Consider the following 17,486-nt stretch of genomic DNA (forward strand, 5'->3'; position numbering starts at 1 on the left):
TTAGCTTTTGGCACTACCCTGTTTTGCCTTTCTAGGAATATTCATTGTTTTAGTAATAGTAAAAAACAATACAAGTTGTATTATTCAAGTAAAAGATGAAGCTATGGCCAAACAATGCCAACTAGAATTTATTAAAACTTAGAGAAATTGAGCTTGGAGTTTCCTGAATCTTCCCGCATCCCCACCCTTTTAATGTAGTCTTTTATAGTAGAGCTTCAAACATTCGGTGAGCCACCTCAGTGGACGGGGAACCGCTGGAGACAGAACACACCGCAGGGGGTTGGGGGGGAGGAGGGTTACTCCTGGGAGGAATCTGCACTTTCCCAGCGGCTCACACTTGAAACGGCCTCATCTCTGTTCTGAATTGGTTTGCCTTCTCTCCAAAGGCTGTCCTTTTCTTTTCTATTTTTTTTTCCCTTTGCAAGATCGCTTTGCACAGAACTCCCACATAGATGTGTTTCAGCTAAAAAACCTGTCCCCCTAACAAATGATTCCCACCCAATCAGACACAGGAATCATCCAACTTCTTGGGCTTCCTGCCGCATTTTCTAGGTGGTTTTTGCAGTATGCTCGACTCAGGCAGCACCTGCTGGCACATATTAGGACTCCTACCATGAGGCATGATTTACTCTCATCTCTTTCTGTGCATATTAAATATGTTAAGCAACAAAACAACTCCTCTCCTCCAAATTGTGGTTCAGATGAATCCCCTTGACAACAGCTGCTCAACATTTGTTCATCCTTAGTCACTACTGTCGGAGAGAACCCTGCTTTCCCCTACAATTATTATTTTTTTTTCAACTGCTTCCTGCATTGTTTGCTGTCTGACCTTTCTTTTGTCCTTTGCAAGTACATATATTAAAATAAAAATACCAAGGCCAAATGCCTCATTCCTATTCCCGCACATCTTGCTCTGATTTAGATTTTTTTTTGGATTAGGTTTGAACTGTGTGTGGGTGTTGGAGTGGGTGAAGGCAGAGAAAGAGATGAGGGGGCAGGAAAGGAACAGAGATGGCTTTCTCCTTTTTCCTTTTTTTATCTTCTTGTCTTTCTTCTTTTTGTACCGTGGCATATTCACAAAAGCAGAATGGGATATTCATTAATTTGCCCATTCATTTATCAGATATTTACTGTGCCAGGCAATGGATCTAAAACAATGTGCAAATGACGGGGTGGACAAAAACAAAGCACCGGAGTCATATCCAGAAGACCTTTGTTCTTCCTGGCATCTAAGCTCAGTATTGTGAAAATTGGCAAGCTGGTGAGCAGTCATCAAATATTTCTTGATACTGTACTACCTGCCAGGCCCTGTGCTAATTGCTAGGGGCGTATTAATGAACAGAGATAATTTCAGTCTTTGGGAAGATCTTGGTCCAGGGAACTATTTCATCTCTTTGATCCTTTCTCAAATCAGTACATATAGAGATTATACCTTACTTTCTTCTAAAAGCTTACATTATTATTCTTATGCTTCATTCCAGTTCTTTCTACTTAGTGGGCTTCATTCAAATGCATACCTGCGTGAGCTCCACCCACTAACACCCCTGGTTTCTCATTATCTCTTTTTTATCTTATAACATCAAAGCTCACAGAGCAAGTGGGGTTTGGAATAAAGCTATGACCACAGCACTAAAATACACAAGCCCTAACCGCTCCCCTGTTAACCTTAATTTTCAATCAAGAGCACAACAAACTCAAATTGTTAGAATTTGAGGCAGTGTAAAAATTTAAGTAGAAAATGTATGAGCAGCCGGAGGGAAGGTGATTTGGTGCCGACTGCTAACATATACATCATTTATATCTGCCTTGGGTGAAAGAATGTTTGATTTGAGAGGACACATTAGAAGCCATCTGTTTCCATCTTTCAGTGGGTAAATGGAAGTACTGACTGTGGTTCACTAATGAAAGAGACTGGGCTGATGATAATGAGAACAAAAATGGCTTCAGTTTATTGAGCACTTACTATAAGGGTAGGCTAAAATATTCTGTGCATGATTATATCAGTGGATTATTATAAAATTCTGTGAGGTGAGTAATAATGCAATCCTCATTTTACAGATAAGAAAATTGAGGATCAGAATGATTATGCACATGTCTAAGAAAGAAAGTGCCTAAGAGGTCCAGGGGGCTTCAAACATTGGTGTCTTCAATTTTCCCTCTCAAAAAACATAAAAAATGCAATCCCAATTGTGACCTATGTTTCTGTATTGCTTCTTAATCAGCATGTCTATCCACTATCCCATATACTTCATATGCTGTTCCCCATTTGCCCAGGAATTTTTAAATTTTTATTCCTCTCATGAGAGCCCGTTAATTTGCTAAAAGCCATTTAAACAACAACAACAAAAAAAAAAAACAAAAAAAAAAAAAAAAAAACATAAGACTCTTTTGGTAGTAGTGTTAGGTATTTCAAATTAAAAAAAAAAAGGTAGAAGCAGTCACTGAGATCCTATATCACTATATTTGGTGTAAAAAATGTTAATAACAGGACTAAGTTAGTCTGGGTCTTAATATCAGTGGCTTAAACAAAGTTTTATGAACTTTTCAAATAAGGGAAGTCTAGAAGTAGGCAGTCTGGCTGGTGTGAACTTTGTCTGCTTCACCTTCAGTAGACCCTGTTCTTCTATCTTTTCTACATTTGCTAGTTCATGACTTCCATTTTTAAGGCCACATCAGGTTTTCAAGGTCGCTTCTAGACCTCTTGTCACTGCGTCCACTTTGTATCAGCGTGGGCAAGACTTTGAGTTGACTTAGTACTCTTTAAAGAACTTTCTTGGGATCAGTCATGAGTTCTCTTTCCATCTTAATTCTGGCCATACCTACAAGCGCTATTAAGGAAATGTGCATTGAGCTAAACATAGTCCGTATGCTTGGTGATTAAGAAAGAAATACTGTAGGTGTGTGTGTATGGAATAAGGTGATATATGATATGGGAGCACAGGGTGGCTCAGTCGGTTGAGTGTCCGACTCTTCAGTTCAGGTCATGATATCAGGGTTCTGGGATCAGCCCCACATTGGGCTTCATGTTCAACGAGGAGTCTGCTTGAGATTCTCTCCCTGAGGTGCCCCCCTCCATCTCCATCACTCTCTCTCTCTCTAATATAAATAAATATTTTAAAAAAAGAGGATATGTTTTTATGAATACAGAATATGGTATATAAATACACTTAACTGATAGAATGTCAAATGTTTTAGCTTAAATGCTCAGAGAATCATCAAAGTTAGATGAGAACAGTGTTTTAGATATTAAAGGCAATTTAAAAAAATTAAAGTTTTTTTTTAATTTTTTTAAATTTATTTATTCATGAGAGATACAGAGAGAGAGAGAGAGAGAGGCAGAAACACAGGCAGAGGGAAAAGCAGGCTCCATGCAGGGAGCCCGATGTGGGACTCGATCCTGGGTCTCCAGGATCACGCCCTGGGCCGAAGGTGGTGCTAAACTGCTGAGCCACCCAGGCTGCCCTTAACGGCAATAAAAAAATAAAAAAATAAAAATAAAAAAGTTTAATGTTTAGAAACCCATAGATTTACCTCATATTTCTTTAGTTTGGTTGGTGAGGTTTTACGGAGGAATGAATAGAAGGGTAGTCAAAGGGAAAGAAGCAGGTAGCACTTCTTCGGATCCTACCCTGAATAAAGGAGGGGGTCTTGCACTTTCTGACTCATATAGCTGAGATGAGTTTGATTTCCTTTGGAAAGACGTGATCCTGTGGCATAAAAATTAATGGAAACTGTTTGTATATAACTGCTTTTTCACATTTTACTTGAAAGCCACTTGCCAAAGAAATCTATAGCAGGTGTTAAGGCTAAAAAACCCAACTCTCCTGATTCCCAATTTAGTACTCCTTCTACTACATTTCATTAGAATTAACCAGAAGGATTCATATACACGTCCCTAAGCTTTGGAATTTGTGCTCTTTTGCTAGCTCATGCTCTATGGTCCTAATTGATTTATTGATTTATTCAATATAGCAGATGCTGCACATAATGAGCAGTAACTATAAACTCAAATGAAATCAGCACAGCTAAAGGAGAAAACTTGCTCTAATTTAATACATTATACATATGCTCATGTATTTAAAATTATTCTTGTATTAATAAACTCTGTGAAGCAGATTGAAGAAAAGCAGTATTACTCCGCTACCTTTGAGATTTTTTTTTTTTTGAATAAGACTATTTTTATATAAAATGTTTTAGGAAAATTTCATTTTGGTGATACTTCCAATGTTTAGACACCCAGTTAAATTGTTTCTTGTTTGTTATTACCTTCATTCTTACACTAAGGAAAATTATGCTTAAAATAATTTGCTAATAATCACATACTTCATTGTTAGAAAGCAACGGATTGAGGATAAGATGACCACTGATGTCTATGAACTTGTCTTCACTCTGGAAACACACAGGCTTCAAAAAAAAAAATAAAGTGGTAGTGTTTTTGGTGTCACACGCGGTCCTCTCTGCTGGTATATTCCACTTTGCCATGGCCTTTTCAGAAACACAGACACTCACATTTGTGCTCACATTTAAAAATATTGGTGATTTCTATTTCTGCCTTCTTCCTTGGGATAATGAACTCCTGGTCTTGGAGCCCTTGGCTATTCTTCCCAGGTTCGTATCTGCAGGGACTTATTTCCCTGGCCCCTTAGCTCTACTATACTTGTATCTGCCCAACTAGAGTTCTTGTCCCCTTTCAGACAAGCTCATCGTTCAAAACTTTTCATGGCGGAGCTCATTCTAGTCCAAATAGAGAGGCATCATGGTGAAATATATGCCATGTGGTTTTTCTTGAAGGAAATTGAAGATATCTTAGATGTTTTAGTGATGTTTTAAACCCGGTGAAACAGACAATCCAACAACCCAACAAACCAGCCATCAGAGATTAAGCTTGTTACCCTGGATAAGATTTATCTGATATGATCTCTTAATTCTAGAAAAATATTTTCACCTCACTCAACTATTTTTTTTTCCAGGTTGAGTCTACGCACTAGATTTTTGGTGTTGGCTATTTGCTTGTTTTGGTTTTGGCATTAAGGTGTGTTCCCCTATCTGTAGTGAAACCCCATATTCTGAATCTGGAACCTCAGGCATTTGCATATCCCACATGATTATTATACACTTTCAAGTCAGAGAGCCACCGCCTTGCTGTGCTCAAAAGATCTTTTAATTTTGCCCAAGAATGTTTTATTTGGGTGAGTAAGGCAAACCTGTTGTTATTGTGTGTGACACACTCTGCCTGCATAGCAGACAGGTGTGAAGGTGACTCACAGCAATGTAGGTTGGCTTTACATCTTGGGAATAAAAGTCACGTATGAATGCAATTAGCTAAAGTAATACTGTATTTGAGGTTTCAAGGAAAATTCTGGTCCCTGAGCAGGTGGTTTCTACTTTAGCTACCATGAGAAATTAGTCAACAATAGCCTGAGTGTTTATTGTGCAGGGGAACAAAACGGAGATAAAATTCTCTGTTCCGTTAAGGATGAGATTACCATGAGATGGAGGCCCTGAGAAAGGAAAACACAGTCCAAGGACATACAACAAGTTTATGTCATAACAGAAGCAGGCAGACCAAGTACATTTAAACGTAGGATAGGTGGTACATGCAAATACAAATGTGACTATTTGAGTATGTCTTGCTAAGCACAATCATTTACACTATTTCTTTTTAAGGCTTCCAATTCCTATAAAGGCAAGAAACTTTCTGATCTCCAGGAAGATCAGTTCAGACTTTTAAGTGTCCTTTGCTAAGTCATCCTTGATTCAAAAGTAAACTAACTATCCTGTCAATACTTGGTCATTATCCCTCTCACAAAAGAATCAACTATTTTAATAATCTTTAAGTTCTCAATACTTTATGGCTTCCCCCAAATACAAATATTATAAAAACAATTAGAACATTTTACAAAACGGGCAGCCTGGGTGGCTCAGCAGATTAGCACCACCTTCAGCCCAGGGCGTGATCCTAGAGACCTGGGATGGAGTCCCACATCGGGCTCCCTGCATGGAGCCTGCTTCTCCCTCTGCCTGTGTCTCTGCCTCTCTCTCTGTGTGTCTCCCATGAATAAATAAATAAACTCTTTAAAAAACAAAAAAATATATTCTTAATCAAATACATATATTTTACAAAATGGTTGTTTCCTTTCATTATGCAAAGATATTTGAACAAAAGAAAAAATGAGAAGACCATGGACTAGGGTTGCTATTTTTAAATTTCTTTTCCTTAGAAATTATTTGCCTAAAGAAGCAACAAAAACAGATTAACCTCTGTTCCTTCAAGAATTTGCTTTGTTACATCTTCAAAAATAGGCTATTTATCTAAAGTCAAACAACTCCATCATCTACCTTAGGTATGTAGGTTTCATCCATTTCTGGACATTATATTTCATCACAGTATGTGAGAGTGAAGGGGTGTGTGGGGTGTGTATGCGCGCACGTGTGTGTGTGTGTGTGTGTGTTGCATTTGTGAAGGTTATGAGATTCTATTGCTGTTCTATTGCGTTTTATTGCTGTCATAACAAATCACCACAAATGTGGCAGATTAAACAATATAATTTAATTACCTTACTGTCTCAAGGTCAGAATTCTGTCCACTAGGTACAACTGAGACCTTAGGTAGGGAAAGTTTTGTTTTAAGGAAGAAAAAGAGGGGCACCTGGGGGGCTCAGTCTGTTAAGCATCTGTCATTGGCTCAGGTCGTGATCTCAGGGTCTTAGGATCAAGTCCCATGTTAGCAGGGAGTCTGCTTTTCCCTCTTCTTCTGCCCCTCTCCCTCCACGCTCATCTTTGTGGACAAGGGGACACTCTCTCTCTCAAATAAATAAGTAAAATTAAAAAAAAAAAGAAAGAAAGAAAGAAAGAAAGAAAGAAAGAAAGAAAGAAAAAAGAAGAAAGAAGAAAGAAAGAAAGAAAGAAAGAAAGAAAGAAAGAGAAAGAAAGAAAGAAGAAAGAAAGAAAAGGAAGAAAGAAAGAAAGAAAAGGAAGAAAAAAAGAAAATGGCTTCCTCCAAGTCCAAAGACTAAGACCCCAACTAAAACTCCAGCTAAGGGGAGCCTAGCTGGCCCAGTGTATACAGCAGGCACCTCTTGACCTGAGGATTATGAGTTTAAGCCCTGAGTTGGGCATGGAGCCTACTTAAAAACTAAAAATATATATATATTTTTTAAAAATTTAAAAAATAAATCTCCAACTAAAGATATGCATGAAAATTTCAGACGTAGAACATACGCTTGTCTGAACAAATGGGTTAACTTTACTAAAGATAATTTTGAATTACAGTGGCCGCTAGTACAGGGCAAAGGGGGAGATCTACATAAACATCCATCCATGAGGTACCCTAGAGAAAAATGGGCCCAAACGTCCCAAAAACAATGGATTACAGTTTTTGATTGATATGCAGATGCTTCTAAGAGATTTAATGAAGTGAAAAATGCCCTTTTAAAAGATGCCTTACAAAAAAGCAAATGAAACATTTAAAAAATCTTCTCCCCGAATATTTGTAAAAAGCAATAGCCATCTGAGTGGGTAATCTTAACCTATTCCAGCTACCAGAAACACAACTTTGATCCAATTGTTCAAACTATTTTATAAACTAGTGAGTTTTCTGTTATTCTGTCTCATGGCTAAAATTTAAAAATGAAAGGTATAAGATCCCTGTTTCCATCTGTATGTCTTTGTATGTCTGTATATGCAGATTATAGATGTGTGATTTCCCTACCTCTAGATGGCATGGCCAAAATTAATTTGTAAAAGTTCTTATAATTGACTTAAAGAAAAATAAGCTGTTATATAAAGTAAGTATTCTCTCAGAACTATAGAAATAGACCAATTTTTTTTTTCAAGTTCACATGATCTGGGATAATCTTTGATAAATAAACCCTAGTTTATGTTTGTTGGTCTAACCAAAAAAGGTAGATCTTCATTATAAACATTAAGTACAGTGCAAATATGCAACTTTTATTTTACCTATGATTACTAATTAAATAAGCTGAAATTATCTCTGTTACACAATTTATCAGCAAGAAAAATAATTTAAGATGATGGCTAGCTATTTAAGGTCTTGTGAAATTTTAAGTAAACATTGTTGTATGAAAAATAATTTAGAGATAGTACAATTCAAAAATAGTTTCCAAAATCTTTTGGTAACTTGAAACCTTGAAGTTATACTACGTTAAATGATATGTACTCATTGAAAATGGAGATCATATACTATGAAAAATTAATTACTGAACATAGATTTATCTACTTAAGGCTATTTATTAAAAGGAACTAAAGACATTTGGAATTATTAGCAAACATATCTTGTGCCACATTGAAAAATTTACCATGAGGAAGGATATATTTCTAGGTATCCTGAGATGTATTCATGAAGTTGCTCGTCTACAGAATGCTGGTGTAACACTGAGTTTTTTCTAAGACAAATTAAAATTTCATGACAAATTAAAATTTCTAAGGGTCAGAATTCTAATCAGTATATGTAATTAAAGGTGCTAGAAATAATAAGAAAAACAGCTCTGTATGCAAGGGGAAAAGGATGTATTTTTGATAAGACGAAGGATAGGGGATGGAGATGCATTTTAAGGGAAAAGGGAACAATCTTGTCCTAAAGATAAGCTTTCATATCAATACTGTGCCTATGTAAAACTAAAATGTAATTTTCTTTCATCTGTTAAAATGATAAAGTTTTCTTGGACTACTGGTCTGTTCTTGATAAGAGATTATGAACGATTTTTCTTTACCTTTTGGGTAATCTGCCTGGAAAGCAAAGATTTTGTGTCTTACCAAAATAGATTCCTGTGCTCCATGTTACCTTTATCAGGTTTTCGATTACTGGGGAGAACTGAGTCTTTTCTATTAAAAGAGATAAAGGCTACTTTTGGGCTTTTTTGTTTTTTAAAGAAGAGCTAAGGTTTTGTTTTGTTCTTACAACTGTGTAACTTTCTCTGTTTGTCTTTGAAGTCATTGATTGCCTCTTTAGTTAAAGAGATAACTAGGTATTATATACCATGATCCAGCATCCTATTTAATCAAGTATCTTCAACCTTTTGATATTTTTGACAACCTTCCCCAAATCAAATTTTAATGAGGTCATTTTGCCTCTCCTTAACGTTAAGATATATCCATGGGTACCTGAAAAATCTCAAAAGAATTTATTTTTTCCTTGTAAAGGGAGAGATGTTGAACGAATGAGACTAATTTGATATATTAAATTCCGTGGGAGTCCTTGTTAAATACAGAGTGATGTTAAACCTCTTTTAGTTTATATTTGTTTGGATATGTGGGTTTTTAAAATTTTTTTTTAATGTATATTTTTTTTATCTATTCATGAGAGACACAGAGAGAGGCAGAGACACAGGCAGAGGGAGAAGCAGGCTCCATGCAGGGAGCCCGATGCGGGACTCGATCCCAGACCCTAGGGTCACGCCCTGGACCAAAGACAGGCACCAAGCTGCTGAGCCACCCAGAGATCCCCAGGATATGTGTTATTAATAAAAGTATTCCAGAAATTGTATGAAATCCCCAAAGATCTGATATGTCCTGGTGTAATGTTATTGGTCATAATTCTAGTTACTATCTTTAAATGTATGCCACAGAAATAGCCAAATTTTCTTGTCAATTGCATTCTGGTGACCTCTCATCAGATCTTTAACCATGTGCATTTTTAAATCCTTTTGTCATTTTTTGACAAAAAATTACAGTTTTTTTACTCTGATGTTTTTACAAAATTGCCTTATCTTCAAAGAAGTTTACGGAAAGGACTGTGAAAAGTACAGTTTTTTGGTAACTTTAATAATCATACCACTGAATGGGTAAGAATTTCAAGAACTCTAATGGAAAAAATGGAATTCATAAAACTGCTAACCCAAGATCAAGCAGAATAAGAATTAATTATGTGGGACTGAATGAACTGATGGGATAATTATAGTTTTTTGTGATTTTTTTGTTTGAAACATTGCTAGCTCTTCAGTGTTTTTTCAGATTTTAAGAAAAACTTTTTTTTTAATTAAATTATCTTTAACTTAGAGCAATTTGGTAAATTATATCTTTGTTAATGGATTTGAAACATTTCTTTCTTTCTTCCTACCTGATCTTTTTAGAATTTAGAGAATTCTTAGCGAGTGTTTTATTTTTGTGGCAATATAATTATTTGCATAATTTTAATAAGAATTCCTTCTCCTTTTAACAAGACACAATTGGAAACATTGATTATATTACCAAAGCCTTAACTAGAATATAATATTTGAAAATTATGTGCATGGAATCAGATATGATCAGACAATCTTAAGGAACTAAGGTTGACTTTGTGGAGTCAATAAAATCCCTGGTGACTTGCCTGTAGGGTTTTTGGCAGCCCACGTAAGTAAGGCAGGCCCAGGAATCTCAGGATACGTTGGGGAACTCCAAGAAGAGAATAATTCAGCCAACTCTACAGGTATTCCATGCAAAGTCTGATGGTGAGTTCTTTGCTCTACTTTTTAGCATCAAGAAGCTTTTAAAAGTCCAATCTCTGATTCCTTTTGACAAGTTCTAGCAAAAGCAGGCTTAAGGAGAATGCATATGATTAATCATTATTCTTGCTGCATGTATGTAAAATATCCACCAAATTCAACACAACTAGATTTATTCTGCAAATGAATTACACTTACTGTGATTATCTTTGCTAGAAATAAGGGTGGTTGTAGAGAGAAAAATTATTTTTCAGTACAAAGCCATAACATACCCTTGCGGATATCAGATTTTAGTCGTGCTTATTGTTTATGAGGTTTTTTACCTGCCTGTATACTGGATTGTATCCTGAATTTTTCTAGTTTCCCCAAATATTGAAGCATGTAACTCCAAGCAAAGGCTTCCAATTTTCCCCTGCTCTTCTGATTTACAATCACTAGGAACATCTTTAAACTTCATTGGCAGGGGCAATATCTGTCCTCCTCACTACCCAAATGGCAGCCAAACATCACATTCTTTTTTTTTTTTTTTTTAAGATTTTATTTATTTATTTATTCATAGAGATGCAGAGAGAGAGAGAGAGAGAGAGAGGCAGAGACACAGGTAGAGGGAGAAGCAGGCTCCATGCAGGGAGCCCGATGTGGGACTCGATCCCGGGACTCCAGGATCACGCCCTGGGCTGCAGGTGGCGCTAAACCGCTGCGCTACGGGGGCTGCCCCAAACCTCACATTCTTGAAACTTGGGTTCACATCTCTCAGCTGAAAACCTTCCTCCAGAATCTTGCCACTGCACACCAGCTGGAGATCTAAAATCAAAAGGGAGTTTCCTTCATGGAAGCGCCTTAAAGTCAACAGCTCTCAAAGATCAGGGATCAATATCTTAATTTCTAGTATGAAACCCCTGTATCATTTGCAGAAACCCCTGTATCATTTGCCTTTTTGCTACTTGCCTTTTCTCTCTGCAAATGCATGGAAAGACAATGCTATAATTAGGATTTCACAAGCAACAGCTACTGCAGGAAACCTAACTAACTGCTAACTTTGTCATACTAAGTCAAAATCAGTATGAATTGTCTGCTCAACGATTTGAAACCTTATGATATAAGTTCAGAAGGCAGATGAGTTTTGGTGGGTTGGCCTCCTATAATCCTTACACCACAGACCTCTGCATCCCAAATAGTGAAGCGATAAATAAGACCACTTTAATAAGGGGAATGTGTGCTCCCCCAGGATATGTTTTTGTCTGATTAGTAATGGTTATAAATACGCATACAGTGACCTGTCTCAATGGTAGGCAAGTTCAGGGCTAGAGTGGATTCGAAATTTGAGCAGTGCCTCTATCACTTCAAAACAAACCAGAAACACAGCCTTAGTCCACTTTTCTAAGTGTGTTATCACCAATCCAAAAGAAGCTTTCCAGTAGACGTTAAGTCCTTCTGGATGAGCATCATCTGAAGAGCTCCACTTTCCTTGGCTTGGCTTAAGTATGCAATTGAAAACACAATTAGAATCTCATCCTTCATTCTTTTAACTATTGGTGAAATTGGCCCTAAGGACATAACTGCACCACAAAAGTCCCCGTGCCCTCTTGTTAAGGTGGCTCTAAGTAACAGAATCACTTGAGATTACTTGTTGACTGAATCAGGAGGAATGCAATATAGCAAGCATTTCCCACTGTACCTAGAGCAACACCTCCGGATATTGTAGAAACTCAAATACAAGAAATTAACAAGCCACTTGGCTAAAATAAAAGTCTCTCTTTAGGTCCATTCTTTGATTTATGTGATACTGAAGTGGGAGAGCTAGCTTCTTGTCTCATGGAGTCAGAGAATGGATCTCAAGAACAAAGGAGAGTGAGTAAAGTGATAGTTTATTAAGTCAGGTTACAGTAAAAGCTCTCAGAAGTGACAGGGGTCCTGACAGGGTTGCCAACATGGGCCTCCACTGACAGTCTTTTATATAGAACTAACCAAAGAGCTTATGGCCTTATCATTCTTGTGATGTCTTGGTTTGAGTAAGGACTGGTGATAACGTCTTTAGTGGCTTACTTCTTTTTAGGGTCTGGTTATTTTTTGTTGGTCACAGATGATTCTCATAAAAAAAGACACCCTCTCCACCCACACCCAGGGTGGTCTGGTTTGTTCCCTTATCTCTGGTTTCCTTACACCTCAGCATTCCGGGGATTTCCTATGAGCCCAACCACATAGCCCCATGTATCTCTCCCTATCTAGCCCCACCTGTCCCTTACTCAATACCAGTTCATTTGGTTAATGGGGGCCCTGGCTAAGGAGCATACTGCAGTGTCTTGGTATTGACCTCCTGATAGTCGCCTTTGTCATCTCCCTAGCACACTGTGTACTAACAAGTGTCTTATACTTGTATTCCTGGGCATCTGTAGTATATTACATGTTCCTATTGCACTTGGAGAAATAGAAGCAGGATGGACAAGAGGTGAACAGAAAAAAAAAAAAAATCTTTCCATAAACTTGTCATTATAACCTATGAGTTTCACAATGAGATAAGAATAACTTAACCCTGGGGCACCTGGGTGGCTCAGTCGGTGGAGTGTCCAACTCTTGATTTTGGCTCAGGTCATGATCTCAGGGTCATGAGACTGAGCCCCACATGGGCTCTGCATTTAGCCGGAAGTCAGCTTCTCTCTCTTTCTTCCTCCTCTTCTGCCCCTCCCCATGGTCTCTCTCACACAATCTCTCTCTCTCTCTTTCTAAAATAAATAAATAAATAAAAAATGTGGGCAAAGAGTAATTTAACCTGAGAGTGACTGAAAATGGCACTATCACCAAATCTCTCCTGTATGGAAAGATGACCAAAATGGGGAATTTGGGAAGTCATTACACAAGGAGGCTGTAGGCAGAGGTGGCTCTGACCCATTGGCAGCCCAAGTGAGCAAACCTGAAACCTAGGCCAACCTTGATGGTAAATACATTTGTGTCCAAGAAAATGAAATTTAAGAGCAGTCAGTCACAACCATTGAGGTTTTCCCAAATAAGGCAACAGCTCAAGCTATACAGTCAATCAAATGATCACCTTGCTTTGCTTCCGTGCATGCCCTATGAAAGTTTTGCCCTTACCTTCCATCTGCAGAGCACACCTCACAGCTTTCTATGTGACGATATCCTACTGGAATCAATGTAAGTTTAAATAAACTTAATTTTTTAAAAGATTTTATTTATTTACTCATGAGAGACACACAGAGAAAAACAGAGACATAAGCAGATGAAGAAGCAGGCTCCATGAAGGGAGCCCAATGTGGGACTGGAAGCCAGGACCCAGGATCATGACCTGAACCAAAGGCAGACACTTAACTACTAAGCCACCCAGTCGTCCCAAACTTACATTTTTGAATGCGCCTCAGTGATTTCTAATAACACCAGTCTTAGAATTTTTCTTCCAAAATCATACTTAAAGGCTAAAATTTCCAACTGAAATATTTAGAAGGACATAGTATAGGCAAATATTTTTACCATGAGTCTTCCCACATGCTTAGGTAATGCCTTAGCCCCAGACTTCAGAATAGAGTTGTATTCAAATGTGATCTTTCTTTATGTTCATATTGTTTTTCATTTATCAAATCAGCTTCCACTTCTTTCCAAATAATACCTCTTGGAGAATCACAGGGAAGTTTCAAGGAGTTAGGAGGTGTGGCATCTGAGTCCCTCTTCATTTAGATTACATGATAAGTAGTAGAAATAGAATTTGAATATGTACATATTTTTTATGGCTCCTCCTTAAATCTTTCCTTATGTTAGAGGCCTTTTGTCATTTTCCTACTTTCTTTGTTCCAGATCTTTATTTCCAAGAATAGTTTTACATAAACCAAAAAGAAAAAAAAATCTGTTAGAAGATAATTCAGGTTTATGATTTCCTGGGCCTGGGCCATTTGTAAAGAAAAAAATTCAGTGTACCAGAATTATACATTGATAAAGAACATAAAAACCAGTTGCATGAAAGCAGACTTGGTGGGAATCTATCTATATATCTATTCTGGTATACTTCTATCATAAATAAGATTATATGCAAAAGTATGAGAGAGCCTCTCATTGGAGACTCTCCTCTCTCATTAGTATTTGCATATCACTTCCCTTCTCTGCCCTCCCCTTCTCCTTCCCCCTCTCCTTTTTTCCTTTCTCTTTCCTTTTAACTTCCTTTTGTTTTTTACTAATGCATGAAAAAACTGCTATTGTTTTATTTAAAGTACATAAGCATATTTGAAATTACCTCGGAAATAGCAAGAAGTATGCTCCCAAAACTGTCAGATTTGAAGATGACTACTTATGTCAGCAAAGGGTCTCAAATATTGGAAGAAATGGATCTCTTCCAGTTAATCTATCCTGGCCAAGTTTTGGAGTATAAGCTATATGTAGGTCTCTCGGTCTTTCTAGCTGCTGAAATAGTGAAGAAGGAACACTAAGACCAATTGTTTACTAATCTCCATGCTTTTGACTGATCCACATTTCTCTTTCAATACAAAATATTTTCTCACTAAAATCTCAGGTGCTCAAATACCATGGAAATTGTTTGGATGTTTTAAATCAGGTTTTTATTATGATTTGACAATTATCTTCATTGACTGATTAAGCTGTGATTTTTTTCCCCAAAAGTCAACTTTAAACATTTGAAAATACTCCAGTTGTATTGAACAAATGTCCTTACTTACTTTAGGAATCCTAGGTTGCTATAAAAATCTTGACTCATCATAACAAGTCACAGTAATCATAAAAATTACCTTGAATTTTCCTATGCCCACCAAATTCTTTCCTTCTGTTCCATTCACTCTAGCAATGGGCTTTTGTATGATCTTTCCTTTAATTCTCTTCTGAAAATACTGAGTCAAAATTTAGTTGGAAGAAAAATATTTTAAAGTACTTTAATGTTTTAAAGTACATAGACTTTTTTTGCTGGTACTGGGTATGTACCAAAACAGCACACCACATAGAATAATCAGAAAGAACATCCTGAAGAAACAAAGAAAAATAATTTTTGAAATAAATTATTCATTAAAAAAGTTTTGCATCTCACATTTTTAAAACTTACTGATAAGGAATATGCATAGTTTTCTTATTCCACACTCAAGAAAATTAATATATTTTTATTGAAAAAATAAAGAAAGAACATAGTGAAGGGAGAAAACTCATGTTTATCCTTAAGGTCCAGTTACAACTTTAAATAACAGATTGAAAACCATCTGATTGCACATAGGTCATCATCAAGAAACTGCTAGAATGTATGATGTACAACTCCTCCTGCCCCCAATTCACTGTTTTGATAAAGCAATTTTTTTATTTTCTAAGTTAATCCCATATCTCTTTAACCTGTTCCAATGTGGTGTTTAAGCTGGTTACCAGCCCTCCAATTGTAGAAAGCCACATAACTGTACTTGAGTAAACTCTTTTACTGAAAGTAGATTCTGTTTATAATTTTTCCTCTGTAAGATTAACTGCAATAACCATAAACCAATCCACAATTTAGGTTAGCTGCTCTGTATTTTGAGTGTGCTTCAGAAGCACCTGGAAGCATTCCTAAATCCAGTGTGTTGCCTTAGATAACAGCAAGTGTCCACTACAGAATTTGAATCAAACACTCTATTAGGACTTGCTAAACTGGACCCCCTAGTAAACTATGTTTCAAACAATATATAATAATGCAGCTGTCCGAGAACCAGAATTTCCTGCCCCCTGTGAGGCCTTTCTAGCTGGGCTAAAAATCAAATTCATGTTAGACTAACAGGAGAAAAATAAAATTTAATTTAATTCTTAATGGTAATCCACACTGACCCAGAAACTCCAAAGATTGGCCAAATGAGGTATGTATGTCATTTGGACCTGAGGAGACGTGGGTATGGCTCTGAGACTACAAAGGGAAGGAATGCAATTTAGAGGAAGAGGAAGAAGGGTAAATGTTTGGTAAGAAACTGTTTGCTGGACCACTGGGAAACAATGGGACCATGGAGGATTTTGATTCAACGGGCCTTGCTAAGTTCCTCCCTATCATACCTATTTCATTATCATAATGCAGTTACCTGTGGTGACAGCTCTCTTCTTAGAGTAGACCCTTTAACTAAATTATTTTTTAGGCACTTATAGGTGAGGTGAGAGCTTTCCCTGAATCTGCTGGGTTTTCATTGCTTTTTAACTCAAAATAATCTTCCTGCCAGAGTGACCCCTCTTGGGACAGCCTGCCCTTGGTCCCTACAGGAAATAACAGAGTTTTTTCTTCTTTAGACCAAGCATTTGTTCATGGACTCAAGATTATTTTTTATTATTATTCTTTTAAAGGTGTTTATTTGAGAGAGAGATTGAGAGAGTGCAGTGTGGAGAGGCAGAAGGAGACAAAGTCTTCAGCCGACTCCACACTGACCATAGAGCCCAACGGGGGCTCCTTCTCAAAACCCTGAGCCAAAACCAAGAGTCAGACTCAACCATTCACTACCCAGGCACCCCAGGACTCAAAACTACTTAAAAAAACTTTTTAAGAGAAGCTTTTCCTTTGAGAGACTTGTGAATTCGGAGACATAGTTAACATTTACATTTATACATCTCTGCTAATAACAATATGATGACTCAATTGTAGATATCTGGTTAAAATCAAATGGTAAAATTTGAAGATTGAAAAGATTTGCCTTGAAAGAACGGTTAGAAATAACTAAACATTTTGAAAAGGTGACTTTCTGTATCAGGTATTCTGCACTAACAAATACTAGAATTTGAGCTTTAGGGGATGAAAAGATAATTTTCCAATATAAGGTGAGGAAAATAAAGCATTGTGGGACATCCAGCTGTCATGCATTGCTTAAATTATTGGCAGAATTAAGAGTGTGTTCATAGTCTCGATTCCCAACAAGGAAGGCATCAATGTGGTTGGAGTTCCTAATATTAGTAGGCACTGTATACTTCCTTTTAAAATTATAGGAGTAAGAAATGAAAGATTGATATAGACCTTTGTATCATTCTAGAAAATTATTTTTCTATCCTGCTCTGGGAGCCCCGGGCACACAATTACAATTGTCACATTGCTCAGGGTTTGCT

The sequence above is a fragment of the Canis lupus genome, chromosome 18 (assembly GCF_011100685.1).
Source record: "Canis lupus familiaris isolate Mischka breed German Shepherd chromosome 18, alternate assembly UU_Cfam_GSD_1.0, whole genome shotgun sequence".
Taxonomy (NCBI): Eukaryota; Metazoa; Chordata; class Mammalia; order Carnivora; family Canidae; genus Canis; species Canis lupus.